Below are 18,400 nucleotides of genomic sequence, written 5' to 3'. Positions count from 1 at the left end.
AAGACTCCTCGACGGCCTTGCCAAAACTTTCTTGGGGTGCATGGCAGACTAGGGTGATTCCTCTAGACCATCCTTCCCTGTCTCCTTCAGCCGGAGTCAGACTTGCATCAGGGTCTGACAGCTCTCTCAACCTTTCCTAGCTCCCTCCCCATTTTATCTCACACAAGCGCTTCCCTTAATAAAATTCTTATCTATCCAATCCCACATGGCGCCTGCTTCTTGGAGGACCTGGATTACACAGTCTATTGGACTCCAAAGTCCCTGCTTTCCTCTTGGTGCATAACCGCCATTATGTTAGATTACGTTTTATAATAGTTTTGCTGACACGGAATTCACGTATCATACAATTCTCCTGTCAGAAGTGTAGAATTCAAATGATTTTTAGTAGATTCACAAAAAATGAGCCACAATGACCATAGTCAATTTTAGACCATTTTCATCACCTCAAAAAGAAACTCTATACCCTTCAGCTACCATCACATTCCTGCATCTTCACGAGCCCTAAGCAACCACTAATCCACTTCCTGTCCCTATTGATTTTCCTGTCGAGACACTTCACATAAATAGAATCATATATGTCTTTGGTAACTGGCTTCTTTCCTAGCATCGTGTTTTCAGGATTCGTCCATGTTGTAGCGTGTGAATCAAGTGCCCTTCATTTCTTGTTAGAGCTAGATAATATTCCATTGTATGGGTATGTCGTATTTTATTTATACATGCATCAGCTTGTTTGCATGTTTCTCTTTTCATTTGGGTCGTTTTTCACCTTTTGATTATTATAAGTAACGCTTCTAAAATGCTTGTGTCCAAGTTTTTGTGTGGATATATGTTTTCATCTCTCTTGGGTACATACCTAGGAGTGGGGTTGCTAGGTCAAATGGTAACTCTACGTTTAACTTTCTGAGGAACTGCCAGACTGCTTTCCAAAGGGGCTGCACCATTTTTTCATTCCTACAGCAGTGTATGAAGGCTCTGATTTCACCACATCCTGGTCGACACTTGTTATTATCTGATTAAAAAAACTTTTTTAATGTTTACTTATTTTGGGGAGAGATGGAGACAGAGCACGAGTAGGGGAGGGTAGAGAGAGAGGGAGACACAGAATCCAAAGCAGGCTCCAGGCTCCGAGCTGTTGGCACAGAGCGTGACGTGGGGGCTCGAACTCACGAATCATGAGATCATGACCAGAGCTGAAGTCAGATGTTCAACTGACTGAGCCACCCAGGCGCCCCTCTGATTTTTTTTTTTATTGTAGCCATACTAGTGGGTATGAGATAGTATCTCGTGGTTTTGATTTGCAGATCTCTGATGAATAATGAGGTCAGGTATTTTTTTCATGTATTTATTGGCCATTTGTATATCTTCTTTGGAGAAATGTGTATTCAGTCTGCCCATTTTTAATTGGCCGTTTGTAAGATTTCTTTATGTATTCTAGAGACTAGTCCATCATCAGATAAAAAATTTGCAAATATTTTTTTCCCCATCTTGTAGGTTGCTTTTTTACTTTGTTGATGGTGACCTTTGAAGCACAAAAGGTTTTCATTTTGATGAAGTCTACTCTATTTTTTCTTTCGTTACTTGTGCTTCTGGTGTTGTATCTAAGAACTCACGGCCAACTCTGAGGTTAAGCCAACCTTGCATTCCTGGGATAATTACCACTTGATCATAATATAGAATTTTTTTTATATGTGACTGGATTCAGTTTGCTACTAAATTTTGAGGAATTCTGCATTTAGATTCCTGAGAAAGATTAGCCTGTGGTTTTCTTTTCCTGTAATATCTTTGGCTGGTTTTGGTAGCAGGGTGATACTCATCTCATAGAATAATTTGGGAAGTGTCCCTTCTCTTCTATATTTTGGAAGAACTTGTGAAGGATGGGTATTAATTCTTCTTTAAATGTTTGGTAATATTCACCAGTGAAGGTATCTGGACTTTGTGAGGGTTTTTTTCCTTATTATTAATTCAGTCTCTTGATTTATTATAGGCCTATTCATATTGTCAATTTCTTCTTGAGTCCGTTTTGGTAGTTTGTATCCTTCCAAGAATTTGTCCATTTCATTTAAGTGATCTAATTTATTGGAATACAATTGTTCAAAGTATTCTTTCTAATCTTTTTTATTTCTGTAAGGCTGGTAATAATGTCCCCTGTTTCATTTCTGATTCTAGTGATGTGAGTCTTCTCTCTTTCTCTCTTGGTCAATCGAAGTCAAGGCTTGTCAGTTTTGCTGATTTCTTTGGATTTTCTCTACTGTTTTTCTATTCGCTTCTTCATTAATTTCCACTATAATCTTTATTATTTCCTTCTTTATGTTTGCTTTGTTTAGTTTCCTCTTCTTTTTTCAGTGTAAAGTAGCAGGTTAGGTTATTGATTTAAGTTTATTTATTTTTGAGAGACAGAGTGTGAGCAGGGAAGGGGAAGGCGGGGGGGGGGGGGGGGACAGAGCAGAGGATCCAAAGCAGGCTCTGAACTGATAGCAGTGAGCCCTTTATAGGGCTCAAACTCACGAACTGTGAGCCCAAGTTGGATGCTCAACTGACTGAGCCATCCAGGCACCCCAGATTTAAGATCCTCTTTTTAAATACAGGCATTTATAGGTATAAGTTTCCCTCTAAGCACTGCTTTTGCTACATCCCAATAACACGGCAAAACTTTTCGTGTGTTTTATCTTTGCTTTTATTTACCTTGAACTATTTTTTAACTTTCCTTTTGCTTTCTTCTTCGATATGTTGGTTGTTTAGGAGCATACTTTAAATTTCCACATATTGATTTCTGATAGCGTCCTGTTGTGGTCAGGGAGTACATTTTTGTATTATTTCTATCCTTTTAAATTTATTGAAGTTTGCCTTAGCATTTGATTTATCCTGGAGAATGTTCTATTGCCTTGAGAAGAATGTGCACTCTGCTGTCGTTGGGTGGGGTGTTCTCTAGATGCCTGTGAAGTCCAGCTGGTTTATAGTATTATTCGTGTCCTCTATTTCCTTGTAGGTCTTCTTCTTAGTTGTTCTATCTGTTATCAGATAGTTATCAGAAGTAGAGTATCGGAATCTCCAACTAGTCTCTTTTTCCATTTACGTCAGTTTTTGCTTCATGTATTTTGGTGCCCTGTTGTTAGGTGCATATATAACTGTCATATATTCTTGCTGGATTGGCCCCTTTTATCATTATCAAATGCCTCTGTTTATCCCTAGTAACACTGATACCAATACTTCAAACTGTCCTTCCCTTTAGGCCCCTGGAGGTTTTTAAATTCCAAGGCCATGAAATCTTATAGGCAATGCAATATTCAGGAGAAGTGAGAGCTGCAGGTTCACTTTTGTAACAAAGAGAGGAAGGGATATTGTGAACACGGAACCTGCATGAAGTCTCAACTGCTGGCCCATTTCAAAGGAGAGCAGCTCTGGGAAAGATTAAATTATTATGTTAAGCATCTGGAACCTAATGCTCTTAAAACTATCACTGTCCACGTACCCCTTGGAAAGCCCTTACATACAGATGCTGTAGACTCAAAGGGTGGGTGTGTGAGTGCGGGGGGAGAGGCAGAGTGAGGGAGAGAGAATCTTAAGGAGGCTCCACGCCCAACGCAGAGCCCAACACAGGCTGTATCTCATAACCTTGAGATCACAACCTGAGCTGAAATCAAGAGTTGGACGCTCAACCGACTAAGCCACTCAGATGCCCCAATTAACAGCTTTATTAAGATACAATTTATACACCATAAGTTTAAACTTTTAAAGTTACCAATTTAATATTTGCAGGCAACTTAGAGTTACGTGTTCATCCCTGCTATCCAATTCCAGAACATGTTCATGACCCCCCAAAAAACCACATACTCCTTGGCAGTCTCTCATTTCCCGCTCCCGCAGCCCCTGATAACCACTATCTACTTTGTCTCTATTTGTCCATTCTGCACATTTCATGTAAATGGAATCACACAATACGTGGTCTTTGGTGTTTAGCTTTTTGTCACTGAATATAACACTTCAAAGATTCATCCATGTTGTACAATGTGTCCTTTTACAGCTGAATAATATTCCATTGTAGGACTATAACATATTTTATTTATCTACTCATCGGTTGATGGGTACCGGGGTTGTTTCACTTTTTGACTATTATGAATAATGCTGCTGTGAACATTCATATACAAGTTTCCGTATGGACATATGTCTTCATTTCTCTTGGGTGTATCTGAGGAGTGGAATTGCTGGGTCATGTGGTAATTATGTTTAACCTTTAAAGAAATTTTTTTATGTTTATTTATTTTTGATGGGGGGGGGAGAGGCTGAGAGAGAGGGAAATACAGAATATGAAGCAGGCTCCAGGCTCCGAGATGTCAACACAGAGCCCGACACAGGGCTTGAACTCACGAACTGTGAGATCATGACCTGAGTCGAAGTCAGACACTTAACCAACCGAAACACCCAGGTGCCCCAATATGTTTACTTTTGAGGAACCGCCAAACTCTTTTCCAAAGTGGCTGCACCATTTTGCGTTCCCACCAGTTGTGTAGGAGGGTTCCAATTTCTCCATGTCCTAGTCAACACTCGCTACTGCCCATCTCTTTGATTGGATCCATCCTAGCAGATGTGAAGCGATGGCTCATTGTTGTTTTGACGGGCGTTTCCCATATGGCAAATGATGCAGAGCATCTTGTCGTGCACGTATGACATTTGTATATTATCTTCGAAGAAATGTTTATTCAAATCCTTTGTGCATTGTGATAGTTAATTTTATGTGTCAACATGGTGGGGCCATGGTGTCCAAATATCTAGTCAAATAGCATCTCGGATGTTTCTGTGAGGGTGTTTTTTGGATGAGGTTGACATTTAAGTTGGTGGACTCTGAGTAAATCAGATTGCCCTCCATACGGTGAGTGCGCCTCATCCAATCAGCTGTAGAGCTTGACAGAACAAAGGTGGCTCTTTCTCACGCAAGAAGGACTTCCGCCAGCAGATGGCCTTCAGACTTGAACTGCAGCACTGGCTTTTCCCTGGGTCTCCAGACTGCCAACCCTCCCTGCAGATTTTGCGCCTGCCAGCCTCCTTGACGGCATGAGCCAGTTCCTTAAAATAAATGTCTCTCTCGCATTCTTTACACACTTACACGCACCTCCCTACCGGATTCGGTTTCCCTGGAGAACCTAATACACCCATTTTTAAATTGAGTTGTCTATTGTTGAATTGTAAGAGTTCTTTACATGTTCTAGATACAAGTCCTGTACCAGATGTATGATTTGCAAATATTTTCTCCCATTCTGTAGATGATCTTTTCATTTTCTTTTTTTTTTTAATTTTTTTTAACGTGTATTCATTTTTAAGAGACAGAGAGAGACAGAGCATTAGCAGGGAAGGGACAGAGAGAGGGAGACACGGAATCTGAAACAGGCTTCAGGCTCTGAACTGTCAGCACAGAGCCCGATGTGGGGCTCGAACTCACAAACTGCGAGATCCTGACCTGAGCTGAAGTCGGACGCTCAACCGACTGAATCACCCAGGCACCCTGATCTTTTCATTTTCTTAAAGGTGTCCTTTGAAGCACAGGAGTTTTTAATTTGGATGCAGTCCAATGTATCTATTTTTTTTTCCTTTTAGCTTGTATTTCTGGCATCATATCAGAGAAACTTACCTAATCCAAGGTTATTTAAATTTTTGATGAAAATTTTTAGATGATGTAAACGTTCTAAGGGAGTTCACGAACAAAAAAAGTTTGAATACCACTAATCCACACAGGAAAAAGCATCTTTTTTTTAGTTTAGAGAAGCTGTTTGTTTGTTTCATTTAACGGCACAAATCACAACGGGTGCAGTTGATGTCCAAATACCGGCCTAAATTTCTATCCACCAGACTGTTCTACTATTGGAATTAACCCGCACATGCCCTTTATCAACAACATATTCCTACATAAAACCAGGAATTCTGTGAGCTACTTATCTTACTCTCTAATCTATTTTGAAAATAACTTAATTTAAATATAATTTATATACCATAACATTTACCTGCTTTAAGTACACGATTCAATGATTTTTAGTAAATTTCTCAGGCTGTACAACTATCACCACAATCCAGTTCCTAATGCCTCCGTTAAAAATAAATTGTGTGTTGGCGGGGGCGGGGGCGGGGGGGGCGCCTGAGTGGCTCAGTCGGTTAAGCCACCAACTTCAGCTCAGGTCATGATCTCACGGTTCATGAGTTCGACCCCCACATCGGTCTCTGTGCTGACTGCTCAGAGCCTGGAGCCTGCTTCGGAGTCTGTGTCTGTAGGGAGACACAGAGAGAGAGTTCGAGCCCGGCCTTGGGTAAGCACAAGCCCTGCTTCTCTCTCTCTCCCTCTCCCTCTCTGCCCCTAGCTCACTTGTGCCCTCTCTCTTTTTCTCTCTCTTAAAAAACAAAAAAGAATTGTGGTAAACCTAATGCCTTTTTAACAAACTACTATTACTAAACATTCCAACATGGCATGCCATCAGTCTTCGAGGAAAATAACAAAATCAAACACAAATTTAAAGATACAGTTTAGCACTTCCCTCCCCCCCCACCCCCGTCATAACGTTTATTACGATCCAAACAGCCCCTGCCATGTCCACCTGTGGGATCAGAGCCAGCTGCCAGCTGTTTGTCTAAGTCCTTGTTCCGCAGCTGCGCCCAGGAGTCAGGTTCAGTGGCCTCCCCTATAAGCACTGCTCGTCTTTCGGCAGTGAGGGACTTTGTGACCTCTGCTGACAGACCGCTCTTTTTATTTTTAAGATGTTTTATTTATTTTTGAGTGAGAGAGCATGAGCAGGGAGGGGCAGAGAGAGAAGGGGACAGAGGATCTGAAGTGGGCTCTGCATTGACAGTGAGAAGTCCGACACGGGGCTCAAACTCACGAACCGTGAGATCACCACCAGAGCCGAAGTCAGATCTCAACTGACCGAGCCTCCCTGGTGCTCCCAGACTGTCCTTTTAATAACCATTCCAAGTGGTAAAAAATGCTGGGGGCGCCTGGGTAGCTCAGCCGGTTAAGGGTCCAACTCTGGTTTCCGGCTCAGGTCAGGATCCCAGGGTCGTGGGATTGAGCCCCTCGTTGGGCTCTGCACTGAGCATGGAGCCTGCTTGAGACCCTCTCTCTACTTGTACACGTGCTCATGCACTCTCTCTCTTTCTCTCTCTCTCAAAAAAAAATTTGTTTTGAAATGCCATTCGTTTTTCTTTCCTTCTCCGTTTTTGATTGCCTTTTTAAAAACAGAGCATTTTCTGACGGCCTGATTGTGAAATCCATGGACACTGGCCCGTGCTTTCTTGGCTGTTCTGTGACATTCCATCCTTTTGACCCAGCTCAGCCTGCCACCTCCTTGTGGGACGGCTGACCTCTTTCCCAGGCCCACCCTCGGCCGCTCCTCTCGCCGGCGTTCCCCAGACTTCCAGCCCAGCTCCTGTTTCCCCCTCCACCTGCCCCAGGTGATCTTGTCCACTGTCGCGGCTCCACGGCCCCCTCTCTGCCAGTGGCTCCAAATCCTCATCTCTGGCCCTAATCTCTGCTCCTGGCAGAGGCAGAGGTTTGCAGGGGCCGCAGCCTTCCTGAGCACCGCTGGCCTCCCCAGACTCGACACCGCCCAGTGGAGCTCAGAGCCTCTCGCTTTCTCCACCCTGATGTGTGGTGGGACACGCGACCTATCTCCCAAGCCACATGCCTGCCATCGCCGCACAGGCCACGCCAGGAGATGCCTGAAGGCCCAGTGGCCTGGAACACAACCGGAGAACCCACTTTCCTTTGCCTCTCCATGCTCTGGCCTTTATCCTTTTTAATTGTTACTTATTTATTTATTTTTGAGGGGGGTGGGGCAGGCAGAGGATCCGAAGCCGGCTCTGCACTGACGCCATAGACTCTGATGTGGGGCTTGAACTCACGGACCTTGAGATCATGACCTGAGCCAAAGCTGGACGCTTAACCAACTGAATCACCCAGGCGCCCCTCCGTGCTCTGACCTTTAACGCCTGTGATGACTGTCTGGTCCCGATCCCCTCGCTGCACAATCCTGCTCTAGGCTTTCAGTTTCTTCCCTGTTCCTCAGCCTCTGTCTGCAGAGACCAAGGATCACTGAGCTCTTCTCCCATTCCCCCAGGGAAAAGAACTCGGCCCGTGTTCTGGTCAGAGAGGCCACTTTGCCCCTCGTGGCCCAGTCCTCCCTCCTTACTCGTGGACACGGCCACCAGACTCCTCGTGCTGTGTGCCTCACATCCTCCCAGCTCTGTCCTGTGAGCACAGGGAAAGGCCAAGGGTGGTGATGAGGGACGCAGAGGACTGACCCTGTCCCGCATGTGGCCTTGCGTTAGGAAGGCTAACAGTAGGGGTGTCTGGCTGGCTCAGTCAGCAGAGCATGTGACTCTTGATCTCAAGGTTGTAAGTTCAAGCCACACTATGTGTGGAAATTACTAAAAGGTGGGGGGGGGGGCGGCACCTGGGTGGTCAGTCAGTTAAGTGTCCAACTCTTGATGTTGGCCCAGGTCATGATCTCACTGTCATGGGACAGAGCCCCATGTCGGTCTCCATGCTAAGCATGGAGCCTGCTTGGGAGTCTCTCTCCCTCTCTCCCTCTGCCCCTCCCTCTCTCTAAAATAAAGTTAATAATAATAAAAAAAAAGAAGGCTAATAGTAGTTTCTGGATCCCAATAATGGAGACCTGCTCTACCTTTAACCTGGGGAAGCCCCCAACCACCTCTCTTCATCTGTAACAAACGTCACTCTTCCAACTGAATCATAGCCATAACCCTCCTTGCAAGCCCCCCACCCATCCCCCAGCGGGCTCACCTCGGCTTTTGCTGATGGCAAGACTAAACACAACAACCGCTGGCCTTCTGTGTGGCGTGAACTACACAGGCTCGGCCCTGGGGAGCCCCTGGGAATCCAGCCTCTTCCCTCTCTCCCTCTGAAGTTCACACAGGATGCTGTTTTTCCACTGGCCCTCAGCACCACACGGAGAGGCAGACTTTGGGCAGCCGTTAGGGACAAAGGCACTGCTATCCTAACCTCATACCATGCAGGCGACTAGTTTCTGGGGTTGGGATCCGCCTAAGGAAACTTTACTCCAGAGGCTCTAACGCTGGGCACATCACACTGAAGGGTCACGAAAGCTTCAGTCCCATTCTCTGATGCTCCAAAACTCTTACGCCGAAGACAACGGTAAGCATCACTTCAGTAACGTCTGCGGAGGCTGAGCACCAACCATGACCACACAGGGCACTAGTGTCACCATGTCCTGAATGACCCACAAGTCCGTGGGGACCTGGTCCACCCCCTGGGTTGAAGGAGGGGATGAACGAAGGTTGCGCCCAGAGGCAGCATCACAAAGCAAGAGGCTCCGGGGCCGGGGCTTTGCCTCCTTAGCATCCATGATTTATGAAGACCCCAGAGCCCGGATGTTCTTTTGGGTCACTTGTAAGAACCTGCCCACCATCACACTGGCGGGGGCAGTCCTGGCATGTCCTCACAACGTGGCTTCTTTTAGGGACAGAGAGAAGGGTGTGGCTCCAAGGGAAGTCGGACACATCTCCCTACAATGAGTCTGCAACCTAGCAAAACTAGCATTGAGGTGGACCAGGAAGCCTTCCCTCCACACCCGCACCCACGTGTGCGAGACACTCCCGAGTAGCATGTGCGTTGCGCCCACTTTGGCTCACTTCTCCCTGGAATGGTTCCCAAGGCCAATGGGGTCGTCCAGCTACGGAAGCACCACTTTGCCTTCTTCCCAGTCCCGATCCGTCCTGTGACCCCACATCCTCTACAGGTCAACAAAACAGTCAGGGCCTGTGTCCTTGGGGGCTCTGAATACTGCCTTCGCTCTCCTGCACGTCTGGCTGCCTACAGAATCCGAACTATCCCGTTGTGGGGAAGGACAGCATCTTCAGTAAACAGGGCTGGGAAAACTGGACAATCACACGCCAAGAAGTAAAATCGGACCCCAATTTTATGCCACCCACCAAAATTAACTCAAAATAGATTAAAGACTTACATGTAAGACATGAAACTGTAAAATTCCTAGAAAAAAATAAGGGACCAAAAAAAATGGAAATAAGAAAAAGAAGAAAAGGAAAAGAAGGGACAAAGGTCCTCGACGTTTGTCTTGGCAACAACTTTTTGGATGTGACAGCAGAAGCACAAGCAACAGGAGCAAAAATAAGCAAGTGGGACAACATCAAACTGAAAATAACATCCACACAGCAAAAGAAACAATCAACAAATGAAAAGGCAGTCTATGCAATAGGAGGAAATACGTGCAAGCTGTCTACACGATAGTTGGTATCCAAAATATGTAAGGAACTCATACAAGTCAAAAGCAAAAATCCACAATAATCTGATGAAAAATGGACAGACGACATGAGTAAACATTTTTCTAGACATTCCTTTTTTTTAACTTTTTTTTTGAATGTTTATTTATTTTTGAGAGAGAGAGAGTGTGAGCAGGGAAGGGCCAGAGAGAGAGAGGGAGGCACAGAACCCGAAGCAGGCTCCAGGCTCCGAGCTGTCAGCACAGAGCCTCACATGGGCTCGAACCCACGAACCATGAGATCATGACCTGAGCTGAAATTGGACGCTTAACCGACTAAGCCAGCCAGGCGCCCTGTTTTTCTAAAGAAGACATGAAGATGGCCAACAGGTGCATGAAAAGATGCTCAACATCACTCATATCAGAAAAACCCAAATCAGAACCACAATGAAAAGCACCTCACACCTGTCAGAATGGCGGGATCAGAAAAACAACCAGAAAAAATGGCGGGATCTTGTTCACTGTTGGTGGGAATATAAACTGGTACCGCCATTATGGAAAATAGTACGGAAGGGCTTCAAAAAATTAAAAATAGAACTACCATATGCTCTAGCAATCCCACTTCTTAGGAAGTGAAATCAGGATCTCAAAGAGATATCTCTACTCCTATGTTCACTGCAGCGCTATTCCCAATAGGCAGGACATAGAAACAACCAAAATGTCGACCAACAAATGAATGGATAAAGAAGATACACAATGGAATATTATTCAGCCATAAAAAGAAGGAAATGCTGCCATTTCCAACAACATGGATGGACATCGAGGCCATTAAGCTAAAGGAGATGAGTCGGCGGAGAAACACAGCAGAGAGCAAGCGTATGATCTCACTTACGTGCGGAATCTAGAAAAGCTGAGTTCACAGAAACAGAGCTTGGAACAGTGGTTGCCAGGGGCCGGTGAGTGGGGGAAACGGGGAGATGTCGGCCAAACAAACTTCCGGGTGTAAGACGAGTGAGTTGCGGTATCTGATTTGCCGCGCGGTGACCGTGGTCGACGACACCGCGCTGCATACTTCGTGTTCCCACCGCGCACCAGAGACGGGTGATTACGGGAGGTGAAGGACCTTACTGAAGGCAAGCGACCCGGTCGTGGTCACCATCTCCCAGCGTATGCGCGCATCGCGTCACCGCAGCGACCGTCTCACACTCACACAAGGTTACCTGTCAGTTGCATCTCAGCGAAGGAGGGGGCGGGTAGTATGGAAAGCGCCTGCCGCTGCTACAGGGAGGTCGGGCCTGGGGGGTGTCTGACACGCAGCCTGGCTACAGCAGACACTGAATGAGTAAACGCCCAGCAAAGTTCCCGGCAGGGGAAGCGCTTGAAGGCGGTAATGGCTAGGGCCACAAAGGTCACGGGCTTTGGGGTCAATGCCGGTCTCAGGATGCGACCGTGACCTCATCTCTCAGCGTCTCTGAGCCAGCTTCTTCATCTGTAAGTGGAGGGTACTTGTTGTGTGGATTAAATAAAATACTCCTGCTGTGGTGCCCCGCTGTCACAGCTGAGTGCCACCTCATAGGCAGGGATCTTCTCAAAGCCACCTCGTCTCTACAGTCTGCTGGCCGTGTGTCCCACCAGCATCTCGGGAGCATGGCAGCCCAGCGTGAGCACAGCTTCCTGCCCGCCACTCTGGCAGAAGTGGTAAGTCGGCATGTCCCGCATTCTGAGGGCTCCGTTACTGCCAAGTCTCAACTCCCCTGGGCACAGGGCACCCCCCCGCCATGCCCTAGCTCCACGTCCCCAAACAGCCTCGCCTTCCGCAGTGGACACCACGGTTGCTTCTGACCGCGCCCGGGCTTCTCCCATGCAAGTCCCACCTGAGGCCCTGGCGGGCTGCCCTTCCTCCCGACGGCCACCCACCCCTCCCCACCCAACTGCGTCTGCACCGTGGCCACTGCCTGTCACACCCTCACGAGGGCCGCCGCGCGCATAACATCCATAAAGCACAGCACGACGCCTACTCCCTTTAGCACCCAAACCAGAGACCAGGAGCTCATCCCTGACATCACCCGGTGTGATTTTTTTTTAATGTTTTATTTCATTTTATTTTTGAGAGAGAGAGCACAAGCGGGGAAGGGGCTGAAGGAGGGAGACAGGGGATCCGAAGCGGGCTCTGTGCCTGACATCAGTGAGCAGAACGTGGGGCTCGAACTCACCAACAGTGAGATCACGACCTGAACTGGAGTCGGACGCTCAAGCAACTGAGCCACCCAGGCGCCCCATCACCCAATGTGATTAATGCCCAATTAATGCTGATTCTGGTTCTACCAATTCAATCTCCTGATAACACTCCCCACACCCACCCTTCTCCCTTCTCTAAGTTCACTGCCTTCTGGATTCAGAAAGTTCTGTCCCTGCTACGTCCTAGCGGTGCAGCCTTGGGAAAATCGCCTCTCTGGGCCTTACGTTCATGAGCCCATGAGATGGGTTTATTACCAGCTCCTATGTCATAAAATTAGCATTTAGAGGAAATAACATAAGGTATGTAAAATGCTTACCATAGCACATGGCTCCAAGTAAGTCCCCAGTACAGGTCACCTGTTGTCATTATTGTGGTGGTGGCTGCTATTATCATTATCTGGACCTCGGCCTCTCTCACCTGGGCGAGGTTAGGAGTCCTGCACCTGGTCACTCACAAAGGGTGAGGACCAGGGTCAGCCATCTGGTGGAGCCACCTGCAGCCACAGTAGGATCATTCTGTCCCTTGAAAAGCTAGGAGAAGGCATGAACGCAGGGCAGCCTCATACCCAGGCACAGACCTTGGCTGTGAGGCTGCCTGTCCTCACAGCGAGAGCCTCCAAGGGGCCTAGGGAGAGGTGTAGGACTCTAGGGATGGAGGGTTCCTTGGGGAGGATCTAATTCAATTCCCTGATTTTAGGACGGCAAAATTGACTTTCCGCAAACATAAAGGACTTGCCGTGGCCAATTTCACTTAACAAGGGGTGATCTGGGGCTCCTCTGTGTCCAGCCCCGGGGCTGGATGCTGGATATGTTGCCAGGCAGATAAAGAGTTGGATCAGACCCAGTTTTCCACTAAACCATCTCACCTACAGACCCCGGATCAGCTGGCTAAAAATAACACGTTTCTGTGTGCTACCTAAAGGGAGAAAACCAGAATTCTGTATTACCAATAAGCCATGCTGACAACTTCTGTCAACCGGAAGCTGGAGAATGAAACACCAAATTGGACTTTTACACAAGTAAGAAGACTGGAAAACACTGAGAATAAATCTTAATGGGGACGAATTCTTCCATGCCAGCATTTCCCCCTTAGACACACACACACACACACACACACACACACACACACACACACACACACACACACACCGGTCTGGGTGCTCTGCACCAGAGCAGGAGTTTGCAACACACCCCCAGAGCTGACACTTGCTTTCCTCCTCAGCGTCCGGACTCTTCCAGTTTCTTAACAAAACATTTAGAATTTGGGGAGAAAGGAACGTTAACACTAAATTGTCATTTTATAAATGATGAAACGGAAGCTTAGAGAAAGAAAGCAGTAAGTCACAGCCTATAAAGAATACGGTAGCTAGACATCTTCTGCTCTCTGCCATAGAGCTGCGGTCAAAACAACAACAAAAAGACTTTGGCTTAAGTCTTATATGGGAGGTGTGTCCCTGTGCATTAATTAGAAAAGTCCCCCACAAAAATGGTTTTTAACCTTCTATGGGACCTGAGCGCCTCCGGGAATCTACGGAAAGCTGTGAATTCTTTCCCCCAAAGGGAGCCCAGAAGGGCACAAACATAATTTTGCCTATAATTTCAGAAACTTGCTTTTAAGTGTTGGCCGTACAGTTATGCAAAATAATTCAAATCAGCTTTTACAGACATAGTCCAAACCTGAAAACTTTCTGTGGGAGGAGGGGGTTTACAATAGTGAGTGAAAAACGATTACAATACCGTTTTTTTTTCCCTATTTGAAACAAAACACGAAATTATGATTTGTTGGGAGGCGCATGCAGATTAAAATTAAATGTATTTATCCTCCTGCTACCACAGCCAGATGATAACACTATTTAGGGTTCCAAAGTGTCCTACAAACGGGCCCCTGCACTAAAAATACCCTAAGGACGCACTGCAAGCATCGCCAGCCTCTATCTGCACGAGTAGCTTTCACACCCTGTACCAATACCACATTCAGTAAAGGCGAGTCTATGCTACAGGAAGGCACAGGAAATATTCACACTGTTTACTGTCATTTACACACCTGCAATTGAAGATGATACCTCTTTCCCCTAAAGGAAAGATATTGCATTCACGTTGTGGCATTAAGTTACTGAGTTTCTAATAATACCTTTCACTTGAGAAAAATAACGATTATCCAAAAACTTGCCTGCTGATTTAAGGGTCCGTAGTTCTTCTTTTTTTACCTCTGAGGACTCCGGGGAAGGGCTAGAAAACTGCTCTGCCCTCGGTGGGGATGGGATTTCCCTCCGGGTGACCTCTGCGTGCCCGAAGGCCCTGTTTTACAGCGGGGACTCTGCAAGCCGGGTAACATGAGCTGACTCCCACTGCAAATAGCAACGCCTGCCGTGAGTGAAAGCCCAAATATAGACCTGCCTCGGCTGTCTTGCCACTTCTTACTGCTCAAGTGACACCGGGCGAGGTCACATGCTGTCCCCCCCCAGCTTCTTCATTTACTGTGAGGACTTGAGGCCTGTAGCCCCACTGAGCTGCTCAGGTGGCTGGTCATGTACAGAGGGCTGGGGGCGCCACAGGCCCTGCAGAGAAGGGGGGCTTCCGAGAGCCCTCGTATTGTGCACCCTCCTCGCGGGCTGAGGGTCTTTGTCCAAAATGTTTTGAACAAGCACAACTCTGACGGTAATCGAACGCAACTTCGTTTTTGTTCCCCTCTCGCCATCCCTTTACCATTTACTCATGGTGGGAATTATTCCCCTCTCCGGGTAAAAATCCAGCAGACCCAGAACTTGCTGCTCTCTCTTCGGTGACATTCAGTCCTAGGGTCGTTTGAAGGCACAGTCTCCATTCGGTAACTGAAGATATAGTCTGGAATATTGATGGAAAAGTCATACTTAGTTTAGCCAGTACCAGAATCCTCCCTCCTACCCAGCCTGGGCCTCTTCACCTGGAAGTCTGCCCCGGGAAAGGGGGAACAAGGGCTGCCTCTTCTCCCCGCACCTCCTCCCTGGGCTGCTGGTGGCATGCCAGGGCCGGAGGCGCCAAGGTGATAAGACAGCTCCTATCGGAGCTGATGCCACAGTGGGTGCTAATGTCAGGCTCTCTGGGCTGGCAGGTGCTTAGAGCTCTCTCTTGCACACTTGTGTGAATGTACACGCCTCTCTCTCCCACGCACCCCCTCCCTCCCTCATGGGGAGTTTTTGTACATCTCTGGAGTTTCCCATCACGGAGACCCTTCTCCTGAGTTCCCACAACCAGGCTGAAAACCCTTCTGTTCCGGGGGGTCCCTTGCATTCCCCTTCCGGGCCCCGGTGAGCCACCTGCAAGAGGTCTCAAATGAGGTCTCCTCACCCATGCAGTTGGCTCTCTTAGGCGGGATCTAGATGAGTCCTTGTTGACGCTGTCTTCATGCTGGCTCACATCTGGATCTTAGGGGGCAGGCCCATCCTTGGTCCCGGCAAACTCTGGGATGCAGAGGGACCCAGTGCAGCTACTTCCCCTGGCTCAACTCAGTTTGGGCAAGTATTAAAAAAAATAATGTAGAGTGGCTGGGTGGTTCGGTTGGTCCAAGTCTTGATTTTAGCTCAGGTTGTGATCCCGGGCTCGGGGGATTGAGACATGTTCGGTGAGAAGCCTGCTTGGGATTCTCTCTCTCTCTCTTTCCCTCTGCCCCTCTCTCCCATGTGCACCCTCTCTTTCTCTCTCAAAAAAATAATAATGTAGATGTCTACTTTTTATGTGGAAAATACCCACAATATACCTGTAATTAGAAAAAAGAGTTTGTAAAATCTCATTGCAGTATATCATATATATATTGTCCAGATGATATGTATTTATAATAGAAATATACAAATATGCTACATATAATCTATAATATAAATATATAAATATACGATATATAACATGAATATAGCATACGTAGCATAATATAGAAATACATATGACATTATATATAACGATACACACAAAAAACAAGAGCAGGGTTTATCTCTTTTGAACTATTTTACTTTTTTCTTTATGTCTTTGATGGTACCTATTTTAATAACAATTATATATATATAGTTAAAATATATGTATTTTTAATGTTTATTTTTGAGAGAGACAGAGAGAGCACAAGCAGGGGAGGAGCAGAGAGAGAGGGAGAATCCTGAGCAGGCTCCACACTGTCAGCATGGAGCTAGACGAGGGGCTGGAACTCAGAACCGTGAGATCGTGACCTGAGCCAAAATCAAGAGTCCAACACAACCGGCTGAGCCACCCGGGTTCCCCCTGGAATCTTCATTTTTTATTAATAATATATGATATTTGGCTCAGAGAAAGGTAAATACTCCAAAAGAACCATAAAGTGAATATAAAGCAGGCATGTATCCTGGTAACAACAATTATTAGGTTTGTCCATATTTTTTTCTAAGAATATACAAACATCCTTCCCTCACACACACAAAAAATAGAAATTACTCTTATAATTAGAAAGCCTGCTAGTGTCATTTTGACAAAGCAAATAAATTGGAAAGGCTACTCAAAAGGATAAAATAGCATAAAACAAATGCAGTGAAAAGACATACCGTAAAGAATATACAAGATATTAAAAGAGACTATTAAAGAATTATTGTTGTGATGAATCACTGAATTCTACTCCTGAAACCTACACTGCATGTTAACTAAAATTTAAATTAAAAAAAAAAGAGTTGTAAGTAAATCGTATTAACTAAGCTAATATACTTACAAATGGTTTGAGGAAAAACAGATCCCTCCTCTCTCCGAGAAGAATGGCAAGCCCAGCGGTTGTGAGCGAGCCTACGGGGGCAGTCAAGGTGAGGAGCTCGAACAGAGGCAACTTCAGACCTTAAAGCTACATTCCACAGGGTTTTCTAGATACCCTGGATCACCTTCGTGGGGAGAGAGGTCCTAGCCATTGCTTCAGGCTGGCGCTGGTTCGTCGTTGTCTTCCTTTGGCCGTAACAGCAAGTGCAAACCTAATTCCATGCTTTCCCAGCTCCCAACCTTCAAAGCTCTTTCTCCGGTTCCCGCCTCTAGCCCGCAGGAGCCTTGTCTTGGCGAGGGGCTCCTCCTCGCGGCTTCGCGGCTTCCGGGGCATCTCCCCCGCCCCTCCCCAACCACCCCCTCTTCCTGGTGCACTCACGGGATGGAAGCTGACATAGGCCGTTTCTCCGTCTACACTGTGCGTTTCCTGGACAGAGAGACCAGGGCCGTCTTGTTGCCTGTTGCGTGAGCTCCGGATCACATCCCATCCCCACGTGCAAATTGGACATCCCCACCTCCTGAAACAGGTCTTTGGTAGCCGGGTGGACTTAGCAGCCTGACTGTGCATGTTAGGACAAGTTTCTTTGCTGGGTCTGTCTCCGTGGCTGTAAAATGAAGAGTGGGAACGCAGATCGTAGTTAAACGTGCTGGCTGGGAGATGGGACGCTTTGAAGACAGAGAGAGAGAGAGAGATTTTTGTGTATGCCCACGGCACCGCCCCCGCCCCGAAACCTGCACACAGCACACGCTCCATGAAAGCTTGTTGAATTGATAACAACAACTGTGTGGCTTCTACTCAGTGCTTGGCGCTCAGAGGCCCTCAGTAAATAATTCTTAACGTCCGATGTAACGTGTGGCGTCCAGCAAGTTTGCACCGTTCTTGGGCGCGTGTGTTCTCTAGCGCCCTGGTGAGCGAGGACCACAGTCGGTCCCCGTTCTCAACGGGTTCGAAGTTTACCGCAGGAGGCGATGGCGACAACTCGGTCGCTTTTCTTAATTCACTGTGTACAAAGGTGGAAAAGGTGAGGCAAGAGAGGTGATTCTCGGGCTCCGGACAGGGTTGCGACGGGGCTGGATTCCGACGGCCCGGAGAGACACGGGCTTCTGACCTTCTCATTGGCTGCCGAGACCCCGCCCAGGCCGCCGACAGCCAATCAGAGGCGCAGGGGGAGGGGGCTGCGCGT

The 18,400-nt window shown here is 47.0% G+C and overlaps 1 long non-coding RNA gene across 2 annotated transcripts; it reads right to left on the bottom strand.

The window, feature by feature from the left end:
- Positions 1 to 12,473: 12,473 nt before the first annotated feature.
- LOC122221554 lies at positions 12,474 to 18,327 on the bottom strand. 2 transcript variants are annotated; one of them, XR_006203288.1, is made up of 4 exons: positions 17,179 to 18,327; positions 15,804 to 16,212; positions 15,183 to 15,320; positions 12,474 to 14,824 (listed from the first exon to the last, which is right to left on the bottom strand). It is a non-coding gene; the product is annotated as an uncharacterized LOC122221554 (long non-coding RNA). The 2 variants fall into 2 exon arrangements; XR_006203287.1 differs by having other exon boundaries at positions 12,474 to 15,320.
- Between the last annotated feature and the right edge of the window lie 73 nt (positions 18,328 to 18,400).

Source organism: Panthera leo, chromosome B3 (assembly GCF_018350215.1).
Source record: "Panthera leo isolate Ple1 chromosome B3, P.leo_Ple1_pat1.1, whole genome shotgun sequence".
NCBI lineage: Eukaryota > Metazoa > Chordata > Mammalia > Carnivora > Felidae > Panthera > Panthera leo.
Note: the sequence above shows the minus strand (reverse complement) of the source record. Positions and strands in the feature narration are given on the sequence as shown.